Consider the following 14317-nt stretch of genomic DNA (forward strand, 5'->3'; position numbering starts at 1 on the left):
CAGGTTAAGAAAAAGAAACAGTGAGTGAAACATAGAAAAAGCCGGAATTTGAATCGACATAAAAAGTAAAATTTATTACTCTCGAAAGGGATGAACCTCACCCAACACTGGCGGTTACCATCGATTCGATTACTTTAGTACATCATTCAGCGTCATTAAGGTTTAGAAGTAACTTCACTTACTGCAAGTATGCCTGCATTGAATTATACACGTAGAATAGGGTGGTTTCCTTTTATTTTTTTTATTGCTTCGATTTCACACTTTTAAATTTTTAAATGACGATATCTATTTTTCGTGATTAAATGAAAAGTGAAAATTTTCAAGCGCGCGAAAACACGACGGCTAAGAATGAATGCTGGGAAAACTCCGTGTGACGTCGTTCTAGTTCCCGCTGCCGCAAGTGAGGTAACCTTGGGGCGAGGGTATTGTGCGCCGCTGCGATGCTGGCTGCTAACAGGTAGCTGAGTACCCTGCTAGCTGGTAGCGCTTGGCTTAAATAAGGATTATTAATACCTTATCAAACGAAGGAAACTTTCCGACGATAGGAAGTTTTAATAGGTGATTATTAAGACATGTTTCCCTGAGTTCTGTGCCTCATGCATGCATTGGTAATCTCAGACGATGTAAAACTCCTATCCACTCGTATAGAAACTAGGTCCCTGTGACGTCACGTGAAGTGGCATTGCATGGGCGCCAATCTGGCCTTTTTCAATTGCGGTTAAAATTGGCCATTGCCATTCGCCTAAACTGGGATTTCTAAAACCAAAAAATTTGTATATTATGAATACAATAATGGTGGTTAACGAATCGCAATCAATGCCTCTCGTTTTCTTTGATGAGGACACTACCCTATTAATAAATAAAGGCACTTAAACCAAAATAATAGCCTCGGTCATCTATTTTCTGTGAATGTCAACTGTGATATAGTTTAGAAATAATGAAATAGAGTAGTATATTCCTGTTTTTCAACCCAGTGCCTATTTCTCGAGACATTCGCAGCAATCAATCACTGGTTTTAACCCATAACTTATCCCTGGTTAGTTGATTGCGTACTGCCCTCCGCGTCTCACGTACTCCTCGGCATCGCGCGGTTCATCATTGTTTTCACTCTCTTGAGCGATTTGTTTCCTCATTGAAAGGTCATTGCTGATCGCGTCAATGAAGCAGGCATGAAACTCTAAAGGCATCGGCAACTGATAAAAAGCGGGCGAATGAAAAGATTAAGGCAATATCTTCTTTTTAACAAAAAGGAGAATGACTGAATAAGGAGTTTATTTTATTCGTCTTAAATTATCTTCAGCTTCCATCGACCGATATTCAATTGATAGATTGTGATCCGGGGTCTGTGTCAACGACCCCATTTCATAAATAAAACTCTTATTGGTATCCCCCGAAGAAAGTAAACTACAGCGATGAGCCTGCAAAAAAGGCCACTCAAAGCGCTTATTCCTTCTTTCCATCGTTGGACGAGTGGAATTTCGACACCTTAAGCAGAGTTTATATGTTCTGGGGAGTGTGGAAGTCCATGGACAGCGAGATGGGTTGGGGACAGGAGCTGAATTTTAATCTGTCCTTGGCACCCACGCTGAAACTCACGCACTTGAGGAATGGGCTTATGCATACGGCATCGAACGGGAGGGGGAGCATAATCTCCAATCTGCCCACTCTATGGAATTATCTGCCTCTTCCTTTCTTGCCTCCCTTCCTGAAAGCCATTCACATCACTTCAGAGTGGAGTGCTGTACTTACGTGCAAGGGTAGTATGATATTTATTGAGCCTTAAAGCAGTCTAGGAGCAATACATCGTAATGTTGTAATTGTTGACATTAGTCATCTTTTAATCCGACATGACCACAGTATCAACCAATTCCATCAATTAGTTTCCGTACGGCAGCTTTGAGGATTTCGTTGTTTTACTGTTTCCGAAAAGGGGACAGAGCAATATCGGTTGGTGATTCGGCTTCGGTTTTTGACAGAGAAGACACGTGATATATTAAAAGCAAGTTGGATAACCATGTATTGTTATGCCTCTTCTTCAATTTCCACCATCAAGAGCTGGAATTTACGGGTTCAGCAATGGGTTAACAGCTTTGATTATAGATCCTGATCAGGTCGCCCAAATGAGGTAATAACTAAGGAAACCGCCGACAAAGTCTGTGGCATGTTGCTATGCGACTGCAGATTGAAGTTGAGGGAGATAGAATTGATTAGAGATTGTCTTAGAAACGTGTGCAAAATATCACGTTCAAACATTTGGACATGAGCAAGCTGTCAGCCTGTCCAGTATTCTCGTATCATCATCATTACTCATAATACTTTAGCCCTGAAAAAGCTGATAAGACTGTAGATCTGTAAGATAGACTGAAGATAAGACTAGATCTGATGTAAGGCTGTAAGATCTGTAACCATTTCATACATTAAGAAAACCGTTCACATCTCTACTTTTACAAATACTTCCTGTGTCTGCCTTACATCGAATAAGTCCACTTCATTTATTTTAACCCAATTTTTCGTTCCTTAAAGAAAATTGCGTGAATCGAATGGACAAACTCACCCACAGTGAAGCGTGTTAGGACCTCTCATATGAATGACAACAATCAGTCAGAACTAAAAGCTCACTGTGGACTGAAACTTGCTGAATTTAATTAATTAATTAATTATTCCTTATCTCTCAAGAGGGGGTTTTCCGTTATTCTCAACTTCAGGATTAAGAACACCATACAACAGTAATATTTTTAATTCAAGCGTTCATTCTTGAAACAACCATTCCATTGGAAACCGTTAAAAAAAATATTCTTGGCACATATGTCAGGAGGACCTACCTCTAATCATGTTAGCAAGTCTCACTTTGAGAAAATAAACTTTTTCTGAGTGAATGTGAGAGAAGATCAGCTAATACGCCACCCATTTTACGCACGATTACGCACGCACGTAGAGGGTGTGAATTTGAAGTAATGTGAATTAATCAATTTAGAGACGTTGCTATGAGTGATATCGCCAGAGAATTGTATTAGTCTCCTAAGTATGTTCCTGCAGCAATAGTGAACTTCTGCAGGCGAGTTATCCACGCGTCGTACGCTCCCAGTAAGTGAAAAACCGACGCATCTTTCATAGTAAGAGTGGAAGCCACTTTGACGGCATCCAGGGTGCTGTGGTTACCGAGCACCTGCCAATAAATGGCATCTGTGCGATTCTCAAGCCTCCCTAAAGCCCCTGTCTTGCACCAGTAAACTCTTTTCTCTTCCTTAAACTAAAAACTGCTCTCATAGGACTCGAACACGAGACCCTGTCTGATGTTCAAGTGGCTTGCACACTTGCTATGAAGGATTGTTGTTGTTCACTTCAAGGTAGCGTATGCGTATGGAAAACTCGCATGCAGATATGTGCTAATGCTAAAAGAGCATAATTTGGAGGCTACTAGAACTTTTTAGAGATATCTTAAATATATTTCTTTGAGTGAATTCATTCTCATCACTTAGTTAATTGGCGGAAATAATTCGCGCAAAGCTTATTGGCGTCTGAAAGCGGCCATTTCAGGAACTACGTGAAAACATCCGTCTTCCAAAATTTTTCCATCGTAATGCTCTCATAAAACCGGGAAATTTGAAAGTTATATGCCCCTTATACCGGTGAAATAATCATATCCGTCGCATTGTTACATGGCGCAAAAGATACAGCTACAAATTCTTCCCCATATTCTCCGAAGTATGATTCTCCCACGACTCACCTAGAATGGAGTTCACTCTCGTCGGGACGTATGTGAACACAGCAGACATATTGGGCATTTAAACTGCCTTCCAACACAATCGTACCGGTGGTGTAGTATCATGCAACGACTCAGAGGTTTCACGGATCTAGTCTCTGTCAGTGACGTATGATTTGATGCCGCACAAAATCACTGTGGACATTTTAATGATCTTGAAACTATGCAATGCCTAGCACGAGGTCCAGAGGATACTGCTTGGCTACTTAATTCTTACGCGCTTACTTATTTGTTGAAATTCAACTCCTATCTTCCATAGCCATTTGGGCAGTTGACTGTGTATTGAATTTTGACCACCTTTTCCGCGTCGTAATCAGAAGTTCCTACTGTCCTTCACCGACCACCTACCTCCTCTATACCATGGCGGCCCTCACGCTTTCAATGACTCTGGCGTACATATGTAGAGGCCATTTTCGTGGTCTACGGTGAATACCCATTGGCCATAAAAAATTAGCGAAGACGTTGCCGCCGACGAATACAACTGCAGGCTTACACTTAAATATAGCAATGACTTCATCACCGATCGCGATAGTTGTTTTCTGGTTCACCTTATTTTACACACAATCTATTGTAAAGGTCTTATAAAAATGGCAATACCATGATATTTTTAAGGAGGGCAAACGTTTAGTGGTGAAAAACGAATGAACAATTAGTCCACGGATATGACCACTATTGAGTGCCATTAAGAATAAAATTTGAGGATTTCTTATCGGTATACCATGATTGGATACCTTGCGCAATTGACACGTTTTGAATTCAAAATTATTGACACCAAAATTCTATAAATATTTAGGTTGGTAACAGTTATTTTTTACTTCTTCCACGACGGTCATTAAATACAGATATTTTCCCTTTTCCAAGATTTCCCACCAATGTGCAATGACGTCCTTGGAAATCTAGACGGCTTCATAATATGAAGATTTTTTCTGATCCAGGCGTATTATAATACTGAACCTAATAATTTCCCAGATTTGAAGAAAAGCATTCCCTGTGGTTTATTAAATGAATCTTCCTAGCCCTTGGCCGGATGGGCGATAAGAAAAAGACACACACCAAAGGTAAGATATTAATTGAGGAACGATAGTGGATGATTAGCAAATGTTGCATTCAAGGACAGCACGCTACAATCCTTGTCGTAAATTTTATTCCTGATAAAACAATATTTAAAAATGTAGTATCGAGAAGAAACAGTGTCGAAGAAATAGTATCTTCTGGGTAGGATAGGTAGAATAAATTAATGCAATACACGGAGGATATTTTTCATTTCATAGTTCACCCAGGATACTAGGAAATCGGTGCCAAATATGCACTGTCCATTTAACTGAAAGCCATTTTTTCTCCGATTTCTGGGTTAGGTATATTTTTCACCGTAAACCACGAACAAGACCTTAGCATATGCCAGTCAGAGTCATTGAAAGCGTGAGGGCAACCGTGATATATAGGAGAGAGGTGGTCGGTGAAGGACGAAGACTGCGATAGTGGTTCGGATGTTGACTAGAAACTGCGTTTGACGAAAATCATTCAAATTGAGGGAGACATTTCTCTTGAAAGAACTAGCTACTACAAGTTATCAGCTAACGGAATATATCAGTATTTTTTTTCGCACTAACTTTAATTTTTATAATAGAATTAACTTTCGAACGAGACTGGCGCGCCCATGAGCCAGCAGTATGATGCGTCATATAAGAGGTACGGCGAGCACATTCTTGTCCATTAACGCGGTCCTATGCGCTTCGTAAGCGTGTGTTTCGTTATTCAGTTTCAAAGCCGTTTTTAAACTATCACTTCGGCTAACCTGATCAATCAAGTATCCGTGCGAAAAAGTACAATGTATCCCGAATAGGGTTCCGTCGAAATTGGTTCGGATAAACGGAATTCCAACGTATTACATAACGGTACCATATAACAATGTTAAAAACTGTGAAAGCGATAAATAACCGTAACTCCTGTAATTTTTGGCCTGATTTAAATACCTTATTGGTGAAACTAACGTAATTAATGATTTTGATTCCCAGACAAGGACTTAAAGGACCGAAATGAAAATATACAACCTTGGTAACTTTTCACTTTTAAATTTTCGTGTGAAAAGTTACCAAGGTTGTATATTTTCATTTCATTTTCATTATCAAGTACTTTCAACATGGATTTTCACAAAGTTAAAGCCGAATCAACTGAATTCACTTAAAGGACCACCTATCCGATGTAACACCTTATCTATCGAATGATTAGCAACAAGTGCGATTAACAGGTACCCATAACACTGACTTTTAATCCGAAATAGGTCATTCCAAAATTATGCCTAGAGAATTAGATATAAGATTATTAGAGAAAGACGTCGGGGCAAAAGTTAAAGAACCGGAGGTGGGCAGGACCGCACCAACAAAACGGGCAATTCTAATAGCGCTGATAAAAACCGGGTCGCAACTGGAATAGCATTGAACTCGTTTAATGGCCAGATCCAACTACGATTGGGGTGGGATTCGCACAATATTAAACAGGCCTCTTATGCGGTATTGAAAATCGTACGTAGACGTTCTCTAAAAGTGTGAATACTATGAAAATTGCTGCAGTCCTCTCAAAAGGCAAAAGTTAGAGGATAAATTCATCAAAACTGTGTTTATAATTAACAAACAAAAATTAACCATCGTGGGGTGATAATCTATGTTTGCTAAAGGGTCTTTAGTAGGTAACATTGGCGTCTGATTCGCGATCGAAAACATTACTAAATGAAAAAACAATCTATCAAAGACAATTTTCTAGAGAAAAATTTGCATGCATGTGAGATAAACTACGTTGGAAGGCCTGTATAGTTTTCTAGGACAAAGAAAACCAAAAAAATACGAGAACCAAGCATCTTAACACATGATTATTAACACCTTATGCATTAGAATCGTAAGAAACGAGTTTCTGAATCACGCCAATGTGGATTCAAAGCATTTATGTTTAAATGCCACCAAGAAACTTATACTTTACGCGAGAAGAAAACTAGATTAATTGCTGGTATGGTATTTACGAGTCCACAAGCGTTACGTTGCGCTCCAATTTTGTGTGCTAGATTTCGGACCTAGTATAACGGAGTTAAGAAAAAATAGGGTACGCTTCAATATAACAAGGTTGACCCTCATATAGGTTTTCTCCTGCAACTATAAATGTGTTCATACATGGAAAGTGAAGGATAAATGTTACATCGGTTGATTACCAGTTTTTTTCCGAGTGACTATTACTACAAAGGAATATCGTAGAAATTCGAACACCACATACTGTACATTTTAAACTAATTTTTCAAAAGTATTTAGTTCTAGCTACGAAAAAAGATTGAAAATATGATAAGTGAATTAGACTTCATGGTTTTAAATGTGGCGGAAACCGACATAAACACGAGCTTAAAAACTTACATGTCTTTATGAATATTTAGTCAAAGTTGTTTTTGTAAATTCTATGGTTAGCTACGTCTTTTACGAGACCACAAGCGGTTCGTTTGGCCAGACGTTAGAGTACCTGCCTCACGACCTATCCCCACTACCCCCCCAAACCCCAGTGTGCCTATTGGAGCACTCCCCCGCAAGAGAGTGCAGAACAACGACCCAATGCTGCCCCAGCGTGTGAGAACCGGGGACTCGGTTAGCCAGGCCACGCCATTGTCTGTGTGGGACGGTGTTCTGAAGTCGAAGCCCTGACCTGCCTTAAGAGTGCAAAAGGCGTGCAATGGTCAGGGGTGTGTGCTTTTCGGGGCCCTCAGCCAGGCCGAACCACTGGTCGGTGGCGACTGAGGGGGTCTTTGTGTACCAGCCGAAGGCTTCTCGACTTCCGATCTCCAGATCGGAAGCCATTCTCTCCAGGCCGGAACAGCGAGTCTTGTTTCCCCGGGCGAGGAGACTCCTTCGGAAAGTGGGTGCGAATGATCGGCTACCGTGGGTTAGACCCAGTCGGACCTCTCAATCGTTCCAAATCCCTGTCCCTATCACGTCGTCCGTTGCCGTTGATCCTGCAAGAAGGCGTCGGTGTCCTGTCCGGAACGTGATGAAACGGCGGAATTCGCGGTCTTATATAGGTCGCCGCTGTGATTTGATTGGTCCTCCCATCAAACCCCGGTGTATCGCTTTGCATCGTCCAATCACGGAGCTGTAAATTCAAAAATCGATTTCCTGTTTTTTTTTCAAAACTGAACGCTTCCCAAAACATTGATGTTCCAGAATGTTCTCAATGTCACGAAAACTGTTTTAATGTGAATACCATTGTATTCTTGTAGAGTATTTAACAATTTTAATGCGTTCAGTGCGTATTTGTTCATGCTTGCAGAACAATTATGAAATTCATGTGTGTGTTGATAGAGTGATTTACAATTTTTTCTTTTTAGAATTTCCTACACGTCTTGAACAAATGTGGAAAAGAATGCTCTCTCCTGTTTCGAGGGGTAGCCAACGTTGCGTCGTATACTAAACGTCGTATTCGCCTATGGTCTTGTTTATTTTGAATTTTAATGGTCATGAAAGCGATTCATTCGACTATATTGCGTTATAAGTAGAGGAGAAGATAGAACCTTTGCTTTTCTCTTTCAAGTTTTATTCTGATTAAATGCAGACCAAAAAATAGGTTAATTTGTGTCATATGATGTTAATATATTACTTGATTTGCATAACTATTTCGCCCTTATTCTGTATTAAGCATCATTCTTTCTCGTCCTCGCCCCTCTGGATATGTTGTTGCTACATGCTATTCTCTCATTGATTCAAATCTGTCGTCGGTTTTTTTAATGTAAAACTGACCTCGGACTAGACCACAGACGGATGTTCTTCACACATTCAGGTTTGTGGGGGTGGTACTCTTTAGTTGCCAAAGTTATACACAATCTGAATTATGAACAAAATTTAATGGATATACACTGTTGGACACCAATGGATGGATGGACACCAACGACACTGTTTTAGCATTTGTTTGAATACCATACCCCACCTCACGCACGGCACCAGCATGATTCGCTCGACCTTTATGTCCATAAAATGTTGTTTTTTATTCATATCCTCTTTAGTAATCCAGGGAAATATTTTGATGATGCACAATCTTGTCTATTTAGGATGACCCGTACATGCCCACTTGGTGATAACGAGGTCATAATCTAATGCTGCATAATTTATACGAGAGACCTTGATGGTAAGGATGACTCTTTAGGGCCTTCATATTTTCGGATGCAGAAATTTTGAGATGATCAGTGAAATATTTTCTCCTGTTTACTTTTACAATACTAGAATGTTGTTCACTGACAATAAGAATTCATATTGAATTTCCGTTTGACACCCGTTCCTTTCCCTCTGTGCTCTCCTTTCGACAGGCTTCAAAAATAAACTAGAAAGTGGATTAAATTGTTGCTTCAATATCATGTTTTTGACAGTTTGACAGCAAAAATGAGTACGGATTTTCTTCAGTAGCCTCAAGGTATCAGAATGGTAGGATATAATCATATGACTGGGGTTGTCGGGAATGGTTGAATGAAACTATCTGTACGTCGTGGAACTATGGCTCTCCTTATAAAATATTTTAGGGGTTGGGGGAGTATATGTGGAAGGAAGATGCATTGCAAGAATGGTGCCTCAGGGAGAGGAACATCTTAGAATACATCTTTCCAAACTTTTGGGTTAAACTTTAAAGGTTGCCGGAGAGATCTTGAGCTGTTCCTCATGCCGCTGGAATGTTAAGCAAGGAGGCTTAAAATTTCAGTCCAACTACCATACTGTTCAAACTCAGATGCCTCAAAAATACGTAGGGTCTTAAGGTAAATACAAATACCAAACAAAACGCTATCGTGCCGTCGTTATACTTCAGCAGCCACGGATTAAAGAAAATTAACTGGAAATGCAATTAAAGCCTTTGGTCAATATTGATTATGTTGAATTCACATGAAAGCATTATTTAACTCTCCAAAAGCCTCTGTGGTTTCAACGCCTAGACCCCCTTAACGCTCGTGTACATACTTTATATGAAAACATTTAAAAATTTCGTTAGAACTTGGAACCTATTTAGCTACCACTATAGTTACAGCTGAATTTATCCTGTCTATGACTATTTAAACTGGCATTTAACGCAACAAAAGAACCCCATTCCACTGTTTTGACATAGTATAATTAATCCTCTTCGAATAATAATGAAAAAATTTGAATGTAAAGTTTCCAATGTTTCATGACGTTATTAACTCACAATTCAAAGTAGCAGAGGGGAAAACTATGGAATACACATAAAGTTGGTCTCGGAATAAATAACAATGATCCATCTTAACTCAAAGTGGAACATCTTATTAAAGAAAATATATATTTGAATATGGGTTCGTTGGCTTCGCCTGGAAAAGGTGAAAACATTCTTTTCCACATTTTTTCAAGACGTGTAGGAAATTCTAAGATATTAAAATAGTAAATCCCTCTCTCAAGCCTAATGCATTTCATAATTGTTCTGCAAGCATGAACAAATACGCACTGAACGCATTAAAATTATTAAATTCACTACAAGAATACAATGGCATTCACATTAAAACAGTTTTCGTGACATTGAAAACATTCTGGAACATCAATATTTTGGGAAGCGTTCAGTTTTGAAAAAAAAACAGGAAATCGATTTTTGAATTTACAGCTCCGTGATTGGACGATGCAAAGCGATACACCGGGGTTTGATGGGAGGACCAATCAAATCACAGCGGCGAGCTATATAAGCCCGCGAATTCCGCCGTTTCATCACGTTCGGGACAGGACACCGACGCCTTCTTGCAGGATCAACGGCAACGGACGACGTGATAGGGACAGGGATTTGGAACGATTGAGAGGTCCGACTGGGTCTAACCCACGGTAGCCGATCATTCGCACCCACTTTCCGAAGGAGTCTCCTCGCCCGGGGAAACAAGACTCGCTGTTCCGGCCTGGAGAGAATGGCTTCCGATCTGGAGATCGGAAGTCGAGAAGCCTTCGGCTGGTACACAAAGACCCCCTCAGTCGCCACCGACCAGTGGTTCGGCCTGGCTGAGGGCCCCGAAAAGCACACACCCCTGACCATTGCACGCCTTTTGCACTCTTAAGGCAGGTCAGGGCTTCGACTTCAGAACACCGTCCCACACAGACAATGGCGTGGCCTGGCTAACCGAGTCCCCGGTTCTCACACGCTGGGGCAGAATTGGGTCGTTGTTCTGCACTCTCTTGCGGGGGAGTGCTCCAATAGGCACACTGGGGTTTGGGGGGGTAGACGGGATAGGTCGTGAGGCAGGTACTCTAACGTCTGGCCAAACGAACCGCTTGTGGTCTCGTAAAAAAACGTAGCTATCCATAGAATTTACAAAAACAACGTTGACTAAATATTCCTAAAGACAAGTTAATTTTTAAGCTCGTGTTTATGTCGGTTTCCGCCACATTTAAAACCATGAAGTCTAATTCACTTATCATATTTACAATCTTTTCGTAGCTAAAACTCAAAACTTTTGAAAAATTAGTTTAAAATGTACAATACGTGGTGTTCGAATTTCTACGATATTCCTTTGTAGTAATAGTCACTCGGAAAAAACTGGTAATCAACCGATGTAACATTTATCGTTCACTTTCAATGTATGAACGCTTTTATAGTTGCAAGAGAAAACCTATATGAGGGTAAGCCTCGTTATATTGAAGCGTACCCCACCTTTTCCTTAATTTGTAGGATTTGAAAAATTCTCATAAAAGGACTAGGTTGAACATGATTTTACCTCTAAATATGTGTAATAGTACACTATCTATTCATCAAGTAATGGTAAATATATGAATGATTTAGAATACATGATGGTCTTGTCCACGGATACTTGCTGAAACGTATGAGCATTTTTTTCCTTTAACACGAAGAACCAGAACAATGCCTTGGAGAGATATGAAGAGTTGCTTATGAAATCTTTGATTAATGCTTAACCACCTCCTTTCACAATTTGATGGCTGCTGCCCTTGAAAATATATTCTTTATAAAGATATATTAATTTATCACTCTCATTAAGAATCAAAATCAATGCGTTAAATGTAAAATTTTCATGCCACAGAAGATAGTAAAATGAAGGACAAGTATGTCACCTCACTGATGAGTTTTTACCAAATCAATAATGTTAACGAGTCAAAAACCTTATCCATATTTAACTACCTCTACGACCGCTATTTAAACCTTTGCAAACGTTCATCGTCGTCGTTTTAAAATACGAACTTAGTTCACAAAACTCCTCAAAACTAGGAAGATAAAGTTTAGTTCCGGCCTCAATTAGGTTAATGAATAATTTTGCGAGGCCGCGGACGCGTCATAGTAATAGTAGATTTTTATTGTCACTTAACATTTACATTATATGTGGCTAACGCTTAAATAAGTTGGAAAATCGTCACGAAGTAGCAAAAGAAATATCTCTATGCAAAATACCAATATTTCCAGATATATCATTAGAAGTACATACCTACATAAAAACATTTCGAGCTAACTGTTCCAATGAAAACCCTAGAATCGAATCCGTATTTTGTTTACGTCTAATGACTTACGAAGAATAGTGTATTTTAAACGATATTATTGCGGAGTGTCACCGGATATGCCGCGGCAATGCCTTCGAGTGGACGATTCAATTAACCAATTCTGTCTATGGTACTCAATCTTTCCATAATTTCCCTCTCCTTACTGGGAAGTACTCGTGTGTTCATGTCGGTACCTACAACAATTTAATGCACATAGATGCATAAAGGAAGTAAGATCGACTCTTGTGCGATTAGTGCTGAAATATGGGAAATCTACTAAGGTATTGTTCACAAAATATATTAGATAGAATGCATTCAATTTTACCATAGCGGCATAACGCAAAGAAATCGATGTAAACTCTGTGTAATTTTTAACTGCAATATGTTCTCATAAACAAGTGCTCATATAAATTAAACAATGCATTTTAAAATGAGATAACTTTAACAACTATTAGTGTTACCTTTGAGATGGGTCCATTTCCCCACTTTTCATGGGAATGAAGGCTTATTCTAAAATTCATCGAGCGTTGAGTAGGTGATTCCTCTTCTATAACACTCACGGTACAAAGATACACGTTATCACACCATTCCCAGAGTATGATTCCACACACACACACACCATCGAACGCACTTTCAACAGTGTGATCATGCACTGATCAACAGATTTCAAAATTGACATCAATTGCCAACTTCTTACAGAGTAATGCACTTATTCACAGCACTTAGCGATGAATTCCCGTGCATTACATGCAAAAATCACTGGAATCACTTGTTACAGATGGTTGGAAATAGGCAATCACGTAGCTCGGAGGAAAAAGAACACAATTCTCAAGTAGCAGAGATCAACATTCTCCTAGCATGGATATCGAGCAACTGAGATAACTTCAGTTCCTTCAAAATTTTACCGACCGTTGGCTCGGAATTGCGTCACGCCAGAGAACAAAGACACGACCTCTTAAGGTTAAAACATGACGATGGTTAACATTTTCCTCGCCATCCTGAAATCTTACCTTCCCCGGTTCCAAAAATCATTCGAAGCAACAGAGAACGAACTATTGCTATCCCTCTGGGATTACACTCCCTCCGGAAAAGAAAAGCACAAAGTCCCCAAAACTGCCCTTATCCCCTCCCACACCCCCTCCCCCACGTAAGCAAGCCGCAGATACGCCATTATTAGAAGTGAATAAAACGCCTGAAACCACCAAAAGCAACGAAACTCACAGTAGACAGCTAAGACAGCTGGGAACTGAAGACAAGAAAAAGCCGCGAAATCTACCGCGGGGTATTGTTATTGCGGAGGGTTTCGTAGATTCACTGGGAAAGAGGGAAGTGATTCATGATGACGTATACTGGCGACGGGAGGGAGGTGGAGTAATGTGTAGGAGGGGTGAGTGAAATGGGAACATATGATCTTTCCACAATTCAGAAGAGTAACCATGGGGAATGCATGAAGGAGGCCCAATTGCATCCCGTAGAAGGCTGATTTCTGTCGCCACTTCGGCCGCATTTTTAATGATTTTCAAAAAATCCGCGGCGCGGTGATGAGTGCAATGCGATCCACTTTTTTTTCTATTTATGTTCTATACTGTTTCTAATTGCGAGCAATAGCATTGAAAAGTTATGAATTTGTTATATCACATCAAATTGAGTATAAATGTCCGTTAACACCCCTAATTATAACTTATATTTTCGTAAAACTCGGATCAATTTGTCCGTCAGCGAGGCGAGTGGCAACTTTTGTGATCCCATTTCTATGCGCGGTGGGTGACACATTATGAGGCCGACTTGAGGATCCTCTTTTGTAGATAATATACGTGGGAGTAACCTACAATTTCGAAAGGTTCGAAGAAATCAAGTTTCATTTCAATAACAAAGACGCAAAGCTCGTTGGCGTCGGAAAGCAGACAGTTCAAGAACTACTTGAAGGCGTACGTCTCCCAAAATTTTGCCCTCGTAATGTTCTCATACAACCGGAAATTTTATAAACTATTTGCCTCGTATACCTGTAACATAATCGTATCCGTCGCATTAGGACGTGGCGCAAAAGATCCAGCCACAAATACTCTAC

Source organism: Ischnura elegans, chromosome 2, assembly GCF_921293095.1.
Source record: "Ischnura elegans chromosome 2, ioIscEleg1.1, whole genome shotgun sequence".
In the NCBI taxonomy this organism is placed as follows: domain Eukaryota; kingdom Metazoa; phylum Arthropoda; class Insecta; order Odonata; family Coenagrionidae; genus Ischnura; species Ischnura elegans.